The sequence below is a fragment of the Amblyomma mixtum genome, chromosome 5, assembly GCF_055824585.1.
Source record: "Amblyomma mixtum isolate Tamu chromosome 5, ASM5582458v1, whole genome shotgun sequence".
NCBI lineage: Eukaryota > Metazoa > Arthropoda > Arachnida > Ixodida > Ixodidae > Amblyomma > Amblyomma mixtum.
The window spans coordinates 169,464,626-169,477,898 of NC_143016.1; positions in this window are offsets into that span (position 1 = coordinate 169,464,626).

The window sequence follows — 13,273 nt, forward strand, 5'->3', positions numbered from 1 at the left end:
AACGATGCCAAGGACACTGGCTGGTTCTACTGCGCAGCTGATAGCAGCGATGCGAGTAAAGCCAGGAAGGTCTGCATGTCGAAAGAGCGCTTAATCAAGACGATGCCTTGAGCAGTGTTCCTTTGCCCAGTGAAGCTTTGGTTGACGAGGGGGGGGGGGTTCGGCTGCTTAAGTAGCTGACGGGTAGTGATGCAGTTGCGGATGATGCCGGATGAAAATCGTCGAGTTGTGCTGGAGGGAGATCACGGTAGCAAGAGGGAGGGAAGCCCTTATCATCATGTGGTGGGCTTGGTAGCGACAACGATGCCAAGGACACTATCTCGTTGTACTGCGGAGCTGATAGCAGCGAGGCGAGTAAAGCCAGGAAGGCCTGCATGTCGAAAGAGCGCTGAATCAAGATGCCTTGAGCAGTGTTCCCGTGCCCAGTGAAGCTTCGGTTGACGAGGTGGGAGGGGGGGCGGCTGTATAAGTAGCGGACGGGTAGTGATGCGGTTGCGGGTGACGCCGGATGAAAATCTTAGACTTGTGCTGGAGGGAGGTAACGGTAGGAATGGGGCGGGAAGCCCTGATCATCCTGTTGTGGGCTTGGTACCGAAAACGATACCAAGGACACTGCCTGGTTGTACTGCGTAGCTGATAGCAGCGATGCGAGTAAACCCAGCAAGGCCTGCATGTCGAAAGAGCGCTGAATCAAGAAGATGCCTTGAGCAGTGTACCCGTGCCCAGTGAAGCTCCGGTTGACGAGGGGGGTGGGGGGGGGGGGTTGGGCTGCTTAAGCAGCGGACGGGTAGTGATGCGGTTGCCGATGATGCCGGATGAAAATCGTCGAGTCGTGCTGGAGGGAGGTCACGATAAGAAGGGGGCGGGAAGCCCTGATCTATATGTGGTGGGCTTGGTACCGAAAACGATGCCAAGGAGAATGGCTGGTTCTACTGCGCAGGTGATAGCAGCGATGCGAGTAAAGCCAGGAAGGCCTGCATATCGAAAGAGCGCTGAATCAAGAAAATGACTTGAGCAGTGTGCTCGTGCCCAGTGAAGCTTCGGTTGACGAGGGGGAGGAGGTGGGGGTTTCTTAAGCAGCGGACGGGTAGTGATGCGGTTGCGGATGATGCGGGACGAAAGTCGTCGAGTTGTGCTGGAGGGAGGTCACGGTAGGAAGGGGGCGGGAAGCCCTGATCATCATGTGGTGGGCTTGGTACCGAAAACGATACCAAGGACACTGCCTGGTTGTACTGCGTAGCTGATAGCAGCCATGCGAGTAAACCCAGGAAGGCCTACATGTCGAAAGAGCGCTGAATCAAGACGATGCCTTGAGCAGTGTTCCCGTGCCCAGTGAAGCTTCGGTTGACGAGGGGGGGGGGGTTGGACTGCTTAAGCAGCGGACGGGTAGTGATGCGGTTGCGGATGATGCCGGATGAAAATCGTCAACTTGTGCTGGAGGGAGGTCACGATAGGAAGGGGGCGGGAAGCCCTGATCATTATGTGGTGGGCTTGGTACCGAAAACGATGCCAAGGAGAATGGCTGGTTCTACTGCGCAGCTGATAGCAGCAATGCGAGTAAAACCAGGAAGGCCTGCATGTCGAAAGAGCGCTGAATCAAGAAGATGCCTTGAGCAGTGTGCCCGTGCCCAGTGAAGCTTCGGTTGACGAGGGGGAGGGGGTGGGGGTTTCTTAAGCAGCGGACGGGTAGTGATGGGGTTGCGGATGATGCGGGACGAAAATCGTCGAGTTGTGCTGGAGGGAGGTCACGGTAAGAAGGGGGCAGGAAGCCCTGATTATCTTGTGGTGGGCTCGGTACCGACAACGATGCCAAGGACACTGGCTGGATGCACTGCGCCGCTGGTAGTAGTGATTCGAGTAAAGCCAGGAAGGCCTGCATGTCGAAAGAGCGCCGAATGAAGAAGATGCCTTGAGCAGTGTTCCCGTGCATAGTGAAGTTTCGGTTGATGAGGGGGGGGGGGGGGTTGGGCTGCTTAAGTAGCGGACGGGTAGTGATGCGGTTGCGGATGATGCTGGATGAAACTCGTTGAGTCGTGCTGGAGGGAGGTCACGGTAAGAAGGGGGCAGGAAGCCCTGATTATCATGTGGTGGGCTTGGTACCGACAACGATGCCAAGGACACTGCCTGGTTTTACTGCGTAGCTGATAGCAGCGATGGGAGTAAAGCCAGGAAGGCCTCCTTGTCGAAAGAGCGCTGAATCAAGAAGATGCCTTGAGCAGTGTTCCCGTGTCCAGTGAGCCTTTGGTTGACGAGGGGGGGGGGGGGGGTCGGGCTGCCTATGTAGCGGACGGGTAGTGGTGCGGTTGCGGATGATGCCGGATGAAAATCGCCGACTTGTGCTGGAGGGAGGTCACGGTAGGAAGGGGGCGGGAAGCCCTGATCATTATGTGGTGGGCTTGGCACCGAAAACGATGCCAAGGAGAATGGCTGGTTCTACTGCGCAGCTGATAGCAGCGATGCGAGTAAAGCCAGGAAGGCCTGCATGTCGAAAGAGCGCTGAATCAAGAAGATGCCTTGAGCAGTGTGGCCGTGCCCAGTGAAGCTTCGGTTGACGAGGGGGAGGGATTGGGGGTTTCTTAAGGAGCGGACGGGTAGTGATGCGGTTGCGGACGATGCGGGACGAAAATCGTCGAGTTGTGCTGGAGGGAGGTCACGGTAGGAAGGGGGCGGGATGTCTTGATCATCGTGTGGTGGGCTCGGTACCGAAAACGATGCCGAGGACACTGCCTGGTTGTACTGCGCAGCTGACAGCAGCGATGCGAGTAAAGCCAATCAAGAAGATGCCTTGAGCAGTGTTGCCGTGCCCATTGCAGCTTCCGTTGACGAGGGGGGGGGGAGGTTGGGGGGCTTAAGTAGCGAACGGGTAGTGATGCGGCTGCGGATGATGCTGGACGAAAATCGTCGAGTTGTGCTGGAGGGAGGTCACGGTAGGAAGGGGGCGGGAAGCCGTGATCATGATGTGGTGGGCTTGGTATGGACAACGATGCCAAGGACACTGGCTGGTTGTACTGCGACGCTGGTAGTAGTGATGCGAGTAAAGCCAGGAAGGCCTGCATGTCGAAAGAGTGCTGAATCAATATGCCTTGAGCAGTGTTCCCGTGCCCAGTGAAGCTTCGGTTGACGAGATGGGGGGGGGGGGGGCTGCTTAAGTAGCGGACGGGTAGTGATGCGGTTGCGGATGATGCCGGACGAAAATCGTCGGGCTGTGCTGGAGGGAGGTCACGGTAGGAAGGGGGCGAGAAGCCATGATCATGATATGGTGGGCTTGGTATCGAAAACGATGCCAAGGACACTGCCTGGTTGTACTTCGCAGCTTACAGCAGCGATGCGAGTAAAGCCAGGAAGGCCTGCATGTCGAAAGAGCGCTGAATCAAGAAGATGCCTTGAGCAGTGTGGCCGTGCCCAGTGAAGCTTCGGTTGACGAGGGGGAGGGATTGGGGGTTTCTTAAGGAGCGGACGGGTAGTGATGCGGTTGCGGACGATGCGGGACGAAAATCGTCGAGTTGTGCTGGAGGGAGGTCACGGTAGGAAGGGGGCGGGATGTCTTGATCATCGTGTGGTGGGCTCGGTACCGAAAACGATGCCGAGGACACTGCCTGGTTGTACTGCGCAGCTGACAGCAGCGATGCGAGTAAAGCCAATCAAGAAGATGCCTTGAGCAGTGTTCCCGTGCCCAGTGAAACTTCCGTTGACGAGGGGGGGGGGAGGGTTCGGGTGCTTAAGTAGCGAACGGGTAGTGATGCGGCTGCGGATCATGCTGGACGAAAATCGTCGAGTTGTGCTGGAGGGAGGTCACGGTAGGAAGGGGGCGGGAAGCCGTGATCATCATGTGGTGGGCTTGGTACCGAACACGATGCCAAGGACACTGGCTGGTTGTACGGCGCCGCTGGTAGTAGTGATGCGAGTAAATCCAGGAAGGCCTGCGTGTTGAAAGAGCGCTGAATCAAGATGCCTTGAGCAGTGTTCCCGTGCCCAGTGAAGCTTCGGTTGACGAGGTGGGGGGGGGGGGCTGCTTTAGTAGCAGTCGGGTAGTGATGCGGTTGCGGATGATGCCGGACGAAAATCGTCGGGCTGTGCTGGAGGGATGTCACGGTTGGAAGGGGGCGAGAAGCCATGATCATGATATGGTGGGCTTGGTACCGTCAACGATGCCAGAGACACTGGCTGGTTCTACTGCGCAGCTGATAGCAGCGATGCGAGTAAAGCCAGGAAGGTCTGCATGTCGAAAGAGCGCTTAATCAAGACGATGCCTTGAGCAGTGTTCCTTTCCCCAGTGAAGCTTTGGTTGACGAGGGGAGGGGGTTCCGCTGCTTAAGTAGCTGACGGGTAGTGATGCAGTTGCGGATGATGCCGGATGAAAATCGTCGAGTTGTGCTGGAGGGAGATCACGGTAGGAAGGGGGAGGGAAGCCCTCATCATCATGTGGTGGGCTTGTAGCGACAACGATGCCGAGGACACTGGCTCGTTGTACTGCAGAGCTGATAGCAGCGAGGCGAGTAAAGCCAGGAAGGCCTGCAAGTCGAAAGAGCGCTGAATCAAGATGCCTTGAGCAGTGTTCCCGTGCCCAGTGAAGCTTCGGTTGACGAGATTGGAGGGGGGGGGCGGTTGCTTAAGTAGCGGACGGGTAGTGATGCGGTTGCGGATGACGCCGGATGAAAATCTTAGACTTGTGCTGGAGGGAGGTAACGGTAGGAACGGGGCGGGAAGCCCTGATCATCATGTTGTGGGCTTGGTACCGAAAACGATACCAAGGACACTGCCTGGTTGTACTGCGTAGCTGATAGCAGCGATGCGAGTAAACCCAGGAAGGCCTGCATGTCGAAAGAGCGCTGAATCAAGAAGATGCCTTGAGCAGTGTTCCCGTGCCCAGTGAAGCTTCGGTTGACGAGGGGGGGGGGGTTGGGGTTTCTTAAGCAGCGGACGGGTAGTGATGCGGTTGCGGATGATGCGGGACGAAAGTCGTCGATTTGTGCTGGAGGGAGGTCACGGTAGGAAGGGGGCGGGAAGCCCTGATCATCATGTGGTGGGCTTGGTACCGAAAACGATACCAAGGACACTGCCTGGTTGTACTGCGCCGCTGGTAGTAGTGATTCGAGTAAAGCCAGGAAGGGCTGCATGTCGAAAGAGCGCTGAATGAAGAAGATGCCTTGAGCAGTGTTCCCGTGCATAGTGAAGTTTCGGTTGATGAGGGGGGGGGGGTTTGGGCTGCTTAAGTAGCGGACGGGTAGTGATGCGGTTGCGGATGATGCCGGACGAAAATCGTCGGGCTGTGCTAGAGGGAGGTCACGGTAAGAAGGGGGCGAGAAGCCATGATCATGATATGGTGGGCTTGCTACCATCAACGATGCCAAGGACACTGGCTGGTTTTACTGCGCAGCTGATAGCAGCGATGCGAGTAAAGCCAGGAAGGCCTGCATGTCGAAAGAGCGCTGAATCAAGATGCCTTGAGCAGTGTTCCCGTGCCCAGTGAAGCTTCGGTTGACGAGGGGGGTGGGGGGTTGGGCTGCTTAAGCAGCGGACGGGTAGTGATGCGGTAGCGGATGATGCTGGATGAAAATCGTTGAGTCGTGCTGGAGGGAGGTCACGGTAGGAAGGGGGTGGGAAGCCGTGTTCATCATGTGGTGGGCTTGGTACCGACAACGATGCCAAGGACACTGCCTGGTTTTACTGCGTAGCTGATAGCAGCGATGCGAGTAAACCCAGGAAGGTCTGCATGTCGAAAGAGCGCTGAATCAAGACGATGCCTTGAGCGGTCTTCCCGTGCCCAGTGAAGCTTCGGTTAACGAGGGGAGAGGCGGGGCTGTGCTGTTTAACTAGCGGACGGGTAGTGATGCGGTTGCGGATGATGCGGGACGAAAATCGTCGGGTTTTGCTGGAGGAAGGTCACGGTAGGAAGGGGGCGGGAAGCCGTGATGATCATGTGTTGGGCGTGGTACCGAAAACGATGCCATGGACACTGGCTGGTTCTACTGCGCAGCTGATAGCAGCGATGGGAGTAAAGCCAGGAAGGCCTGCATGTCGAAAGAGCGCTGAATCAAGAAGATGCCTTGAGCAGTGTTCCCGTGCCCAGTGAGCCTTTGGTTGACGAGGGGGGGGGGGTCGGGCTGCCTATGTAGCGGACGGGTAGTGATGCGGTTGCGGATGATGCCGGATGAAAATCGCCGACTTGTGCTGGAGGGAGGTCACGGTTGGAAGGGGGCGGGAAGCCCTCATCATTATGTGGTGGGCTTCGTACCGAAAACGATGCCAAGGAGAATGGCTGATTCTACTGCGCAGCTGATAGCAGCGATGCGAGTAAAGCCAGGAAGGCCTGCATGTCGAAAGAGCGCTGAATCAAGAAGATGCCTTGAGCTCTGTTCCCGTGCCCAGTGAAGCTTCGGTTGACGAGGTGGGGGGGTGGCTGCTTAAGTAGCGGACGGGTAGTGATGCCGTTGCGGATGATGCCGGACGAAAATCGTCGGGCTGTGCTGGTGGGAGGTCACGGTAGGAAGGGGGCGAGAAGCCATGATCATGATATGGTGGGCTTGGTATCGAAAACGATGCCAAGGACACTGGCTGGTTGTACTTCGCAGCTTACAGCAGCGATGCGAGTAAAGCCAGGAAGGCCTGCATGTCGAAACGGCGCTGAATCAAGAAGATGCCTTGAGTAGTGTTCCCGTGCCCAGTGAAACTTCCGTTGACGAGCGGGGGGAGGGTTCGGGTGCTTAAGTAGCGAACGGGTAGTGATGCGGTTGCGGATGATGCCGGACGAAAATCGTCGGGCTGTGCTGGAGGGATGTCACGGTAGGAAGGGGGCGAGAAGCCATGATCATGATATGGTGGGCTTGGTACCGTCAACGATGCCAAGGACACTGGCTGGTTCTACTGCGCAGCTGATAGCAGCGATGCGAGTAAAGCCAGGAAGGTCTGCATGTCGAAAGAGCGCTTAATCAAGACGATGCCTTGAGCAGTGTTCCTTTGCCCAGTGAAGCTTTGGTTGACGAGGGGGGGGGGTTCGGCTGCTTAAGTAGCTGACGGGTAGTGATGCAGTTGCGGATGATGCCGGATGAAAATCGTCGAGTTGTGCTGGAGGGAGATCACGGTAGCAAGGGGGAGGGAAGCCCTTATCATCATGTGGTGGGCTTGGTAGCGACAACGATGCCAAGGACACTGGCTCGTTGTACTGCGGAGCTGATAGCAGCGAGGCGAGTAAAGCCAGGAAGGCCTGCATGTCGAAAGAGCGCTGAATCAAGATGCCTTGAGCAGTGTTCCCGTGCCCAGTGAAGCTTCGGTTGACGAGATTGGAGGGGGGGCGGTTGCTTAAGTAGCGGACGGGTAGTGATGCGGTTGCGGATGACGCCGGATGAAAATCTTAGACTTGTGCTGGAGGGAGGTAACGGTAGGAACGGGGCGGGAAGCCCTGATCATCATGTTGTGGGCTTGGTACCGAAAACGATACCAAGGACACTGCCTGGTTGTACTGCGTAGCTGATAGCAGCGATGCGAGTAAACCCAGGAAGGCCTGCATGTCGAAAGAGCGCTGAATCAAGAAGATGCCTTGAGCAGTGTTCCCGTGCCCAGTGAAGCTTCGGTTGACGAGGGGGGGGGGGGGTTGGGGTTTCTTAAGCAGCGGACGGGTAGTGATGCGGTTGCGGATGATGCCGGACGAAAATCGTCGAGTTGTGCTGGAGGGAGGTCACGGTAGGAAGGGGGCCGGAAGCCGTGATCATCATATGGTGGCCTTGGTACCGAAAACGATGCCAAGGACACTGCCTGGTTGTACTGCGCAGCTGATAGCAGCGACGCGAGTAAAGCCAGAAAAGCCCGCATTTCCAAAGAGCGCTGAATCAAGACGATGCCTTGAGCGGTGTTCCCATGCCAAGTGAAGCTTCCGTTGACGAGGGGGGAGGTGGGGATGGGCTGCTTAAGTAGCAGATGGGTAGTGATTCGGTTCCGGATGATGCCGGATGAAAATCATCGAGTTGTGCTGGAGGGAGGTCACGGTAGGAAGGGGCGGGAAGCCGTGATCATCATGTGGTGGGCTCAGTACCGAAAACGTTGCCAAGGACACTGGCTGGTTGTACTGCGCAGCTGATAGCAGCGATGCGAGTAAAGCCAGGAAAGCCTGCATGTCGAAAGAGCGCTGAATCAAGACGATGCCTTGAGCGGTCTTCCCGTGCCCAGTGAAACTTCGGTTCACGAGGTGGGAGGGGGGGTTGGGCTGCTTAAGTAGCGGACGGGTAGTGATGCGGTTGCGGATGATGCGGGACGAAAATCGTCGAGTTGTTCTGGAGGAAGGTCACGGTAGGAAGGGGGCGGGAAGCCCTGATCATTATGTGGTGGGCTTGGTACCGAAAACAATGCCAAGGAGAATGGCTGGTTCTACTGCGCAGCTGATAGCAGCGATGCGAGTAAAGCCAGGAAGGCCTGCATGTCGAAAGAGCGCTGAATCAAGAAGATGCCTTGAGCAGTGTGCCCGTGCCCAGTGAAGCCTCGGTTGACGAGGGGGAGGAGGTGAGGGTTTCTTAAGCAACGGACGGGTAGTGATGCGGTTGCGGATGATGCGGGACGAAAGTCGTCGAGTTGTGCTGGAGGGAGGTCACGGTAGGAAGGGGGCGGGAAGCCCTAATCATCTTGTGGTGGGCTCGGTACTGAAAACGATGCTAAGGACACTGCCTAGTTGTACTGCGCAGCTGACAGCAGCGATGCGAGTAAAGCCAGGAAGGCCTGCATGTCGAAAGAGCGCTGAATCAAGAAGATGCCTTGAGCAGTATTCCCGTGCCCAGTGAGCCTTTTGTTACGAGGAGGGGGGGGTTGGGCTGCCTCAGTAGCGGACGGGTAGTGATGCGGTTGCGGATGATGCCGGATGAAAATCGTCTACTTGTGCTGGAGGGAGGTCACGGTAGGAAGGGGGCGGGAAGCCGTGATCATCATGTGGTGGGCTTGGTACCGACAACGATGCGAAGGACACTGGCTGGATGTACTGCGCCGCTGGTAGTAGTGATGCGAGTAAAGCCAGGAAGGCCTGTATGTCGGAAGAGCGCTGAATCAAGAAGATGCCTTGAGCAGTGTTCCCGTGCCCAGTGAAGCTTCGGTTGATGAGGGGGGGGGGTTGGGCTGCTTAAGTAGCAGACGGGTAGTAATGCGGTTGCGCATGATGCCGGACGAAAATCGTCGGGCTGTGCTGGAGGGAGGTCACGGTAGGAAGGGGGCGAGAAGCCATGATTATGATATGATGGGCTTGGTACCGTCAACGATGCCAAGAACACTGGCTGGTTCTACTGCGCAGCTGATAGCAGCGATGCGAGTAAAGCCAGGAAGGCCTGCACGTCGAAAGAGCGCTGAATCAAGACGATGCCTTGAGCGGTCTTCCCGTGCCCCGTGAAGCTTCGCTTCACGAGGGGGGAGGGTTGATTGGGCTGCTTAAGTAGCGGACGGGTAGTGATGCGGTTGCGGATGATGCCGGATGAAAATCGTCGAGTTGTTTTGGAGGAAGGTCACGGTAGGAAGGGGGCGGGAAGCCGTGATGATCATGTGGTGGGCGTGGTACCGAAAACGATGCCAAGGACACTGGCTGGTTCTACTGCGTAGCTGATAGCAGCGATGCGAGTAAAGCCAGGAAGGCCTGCATGTCGAAAGCGCGCTGAATCAAGAAGATGCCTTGAGCAGTGTTCCCGTGCCCAGTGAAGCTTCGGTTGGTGAGGGGGGGGGGCTGCTTAAGTAGCGGACGGGTAGTGATGCGGTTGTGGATGATGCCGGACGAAAATCGTCGAGTTGTGCTGGAGGAAGGTCACTGTAGGAAGGGGTCGAGAAGCCGTGATGATCATGTGGTGGGCGTGGTATCGAAAACGATGCCAAGGACACTGGCTGGTTGTACTGCGCAGCTGATAGCAGCGATGCGAGTAAAGCCAGGAAGGCCTGCATGTCGAAAGAGCGCTGAATCAAGAAGATGACTTGAGCAGTGTTCCCCTGCCCAGTGAGGCTTCGGTTGATGAGGGGTGGGGGGTGTGGCTGCCTAAGTAGCGGACGGGTAGTGATGCGGTTGCGGATGATGCCGGATGAAAATCGTCAACTTGTGCTGGAGGGAGGTCAAGATAGGAAGGGGCGGGAAGCCCTGATCATTATGTGGTGGGCTTGGTTCCGAAAACGATGCCAAGGAGAATGGCTGGTTCTACTGCGCAGCTGATAGCAGCGATGCGAGTAAAGCCAGGAAGGCCTGCATGTCGAAAGAGCGCTGAATCAAGAAGATGCCTTGAGCAGTGTGCCCGTGCCCAGTGAGCCTTCGGTTGACGAGGGGGGGGGGGGGGGGGTTGGGCTGCCTAAGTAGCGGACGGGTAGTGATGCGGTTGCGGATGATGCCGGATGAAAATCGTCGACTTGTGCTTGAGGGATGTCACGGTAGGAAGGGGGCGGGAAGCCCTGATCATCATGTGTTGCGCTTTGTACCGAAAACGTTACCAAGGACACTGCCGGGTTGTACTGCGCAGCTGATAGCAGCGATGCGAGTAAACCCAGGAAGGCCTGCATGTAGAAAGAGCGCTGAATCAAGAAGATGACTTGAGCAGTGTTCCCCTGCCCAGTGAGGCTTCGGTTGATGAGGGGTGGGGGGTGTGGCTGCCTAAGTAGCGGACGGGTAGTGATGCGGTTGCGGATGATGCCGGATGAAAATCGTCAACTTGTGCTGGAGGGAGGTCACGATAGGAAGGGGGCGGGAAGCCCTGATCATTATGTGGTGGGCTTGGTTCCGAAAACGATGCCAAGGAGAATGGCCGGTTCTACTGCGCAGCTGATAGCAGCGATGCGAGTAAAGCCAGGAAGGCCTGCATGTCGAAAGAGCGCTGAATCAAGAAGATGCCTTGAGCAGTGTGCCCGTGCCCAGTGAAGCTTCGGTTGACGAGGGGGGGGGGGGGTTGGGCTGCTTAAGCAGCGGACGGGTAGTGATGCGGTAGCGGATGATGCTGGATGAAAATCGTTGAGTCGTGCTGGAGGGAGGTCACGGTAGGAAGGGGGTGGGAAGCCGTGTTCATCATGTGGTGGGCTTGGTACCGACAACGATGCCAAGGACACTGCCTGGTTTTACTGCGTAGCTGATAGCAGCGATGGGAGTAAAGCCAGGAAGGCCTGCACTTCGAAAGAGCGCTGAATCAAGAAGATGCCTTGAGCAGTGTTCCCTTGCCCAGTGAGCCTTCGGTTGACGAGGGGGGGGGGGATCGGGCTGCCTATGTAGCGGACGGGTAGTGATGCGGTTGCGGATGATGCCGGCTGAAAATCGCCGACTTGTGCTGGAGGGAGGTCACGGTAGGAAGGGGGCGAGAAGCCATGATCATGATATGGTGGGCTTGGTACCATCAGCGATGCCAAGGACACTGGCTGGTTTTAGTGTGCAGCTGATAGCAGCGATGCGAGTAAAGCCAGGAAGGCCTGCATGTCGAAAGAGCGTTGAATCAAGATGTCTTGAGCAGTGTTCCCGTACCCAGTGAAGCTTCGGTTGACGAGGGGGGGGGGGGGGGGGTTGGGCTGCTTAAGCAGCGGACGGGTAGTGATGCGGTTGCGGATGATGCTGGATGAAAATCGTTGAGTCGTGCTGGAGGGAGGTCACGGTAGGAAGGGGGCGGGAAGCCGTGTTCATCATGTGGTGGGCTTGGTACCGACAACGATGCCAAGGACACTGGCTGGTTCTACTGCGCAGCTGATAGCAGCGATGGGAGTAAAGCCAGGAAGGCCTGCATGTCGAAAGAGCGCTGAATCAAGAAGATGCCTTGAGCAGTGTTCCCTTGCCCAGTGAGCCTTCGGTTGACGAGGGGGGGGGGGGATCGGGCTGCCTATGTAGCGGACGGGTAGTGATGCGGTTGCGGATGATGCCGGCTGAAAATCGCCGACTTGTGCTGGAGGGAGGTCACGGTAGGAAGGGGGCGGGAAGCCCTGATCATTATGTGGTGGCCGTGGTACCGAAAACGATGCCAAGGACACTGCCTGGTTGTACTGCGCAGCTGACAGCAGCGATGCGAGTAAAGCCAGGAAGGCCTGCCTGTCGAAACGGCGCTGAATCAAGAAGATGCCTTGAGCAGTGTTGCCGTGCCCAGTGAAGCTTCCGTTGACGAGGGGGGGGGAGGTTGGGGGGCTTAAGTAGCGAACGGGTAGTGATGCGGCTGCGGATGATGCTGGACGAAAATCGTCGAGTTGTGCTGGAGGGAGGTCACGGTAGGAAGGGGGCGGGAAGCCCTGATCATTATGTGGTGGCCGTGGTACCGAAAACGATGCCAAGGACACTGCCTGGTTGTACTGCGCAGCTGACAGCAGCGATGCGAGTAAAGCCAGGAAGGCCTGCCTGTCGAAACGGCGCTGAATCAAGAAGATGCCTTGAGCAGTGTTGCCGTGCCCAGTGAAGCTTCCGTTGACGAGGGGGGGGGGAGGTTGGGGGGCTTAAGTAGCGAACGGGTAGTGATGCGGCTGCGGATGATGCTGGACGAAAATCGTCGAGTTGTGCTGGAGGGAGGTCACGGTAGGAAGGGGGCGGGAAGCCCTGATCATCATGTTGTGGGCTTGGTACCGAAAACGATACCAAGGACACTGCCTGGTTGTACTGCGTAGCTGATAGCAGCGATGCGAGTAAACCCAGGAAGGCCTGCATGTCGAAAGAGCGCTGAATCAAGAAGATGCCTTGAGCAGTGCTCCCGTGCCCAGTGAAGCTTCGGTTGACGAGGGGGGGGGGGGGTTGGGCTGCTTAAGCAGCGGACGGGTAGTGATGCGGTTGCGGATGATGCCGGATGAAAATCGTCGAGTCGTGCTGGAGGGAGGTCACGATAAGAAGGGGGCGGGAAGCCCTGATCATTATGTGGTGGGGTTGGTACCGAAAACGATGCCAAGGAGAATGGCTGGTTCTATTGCGCAGCTGATATCAGCGATGCGAGTAAAGCCAGGAAGGCCTGCATGTCGAAAGAGCGCTGAATCAAGAAGATGCCTTGAGCAGTGTGCCCGTGCCCAGTGAAGCTTCGGTTGACGAGGGGGAGGAGGTGGGGGTTTCTTAAGCAGCGGACGGGTAGTGATGCGGTTGCGGATGATGCGGGACGAAAGTCGTCGATTTGTGCTGGAGGGAGGTCACGGTAGGAAGGGGGCGGGAAGCCCTGATCATCATGTGGTGGGCTTGGTACCGAAAACGATACCAAGGACACTGCCTGGTTGTACTGCGGAGCTGATAGCAGCCATGCGAGTAAACCCAGGAAGGCCTACATGTCGAAAGAGCGCTGAATCAAGAAGATGCCTTGAGCAGGGTTCCCGTGCCCAGTGAAGCTTC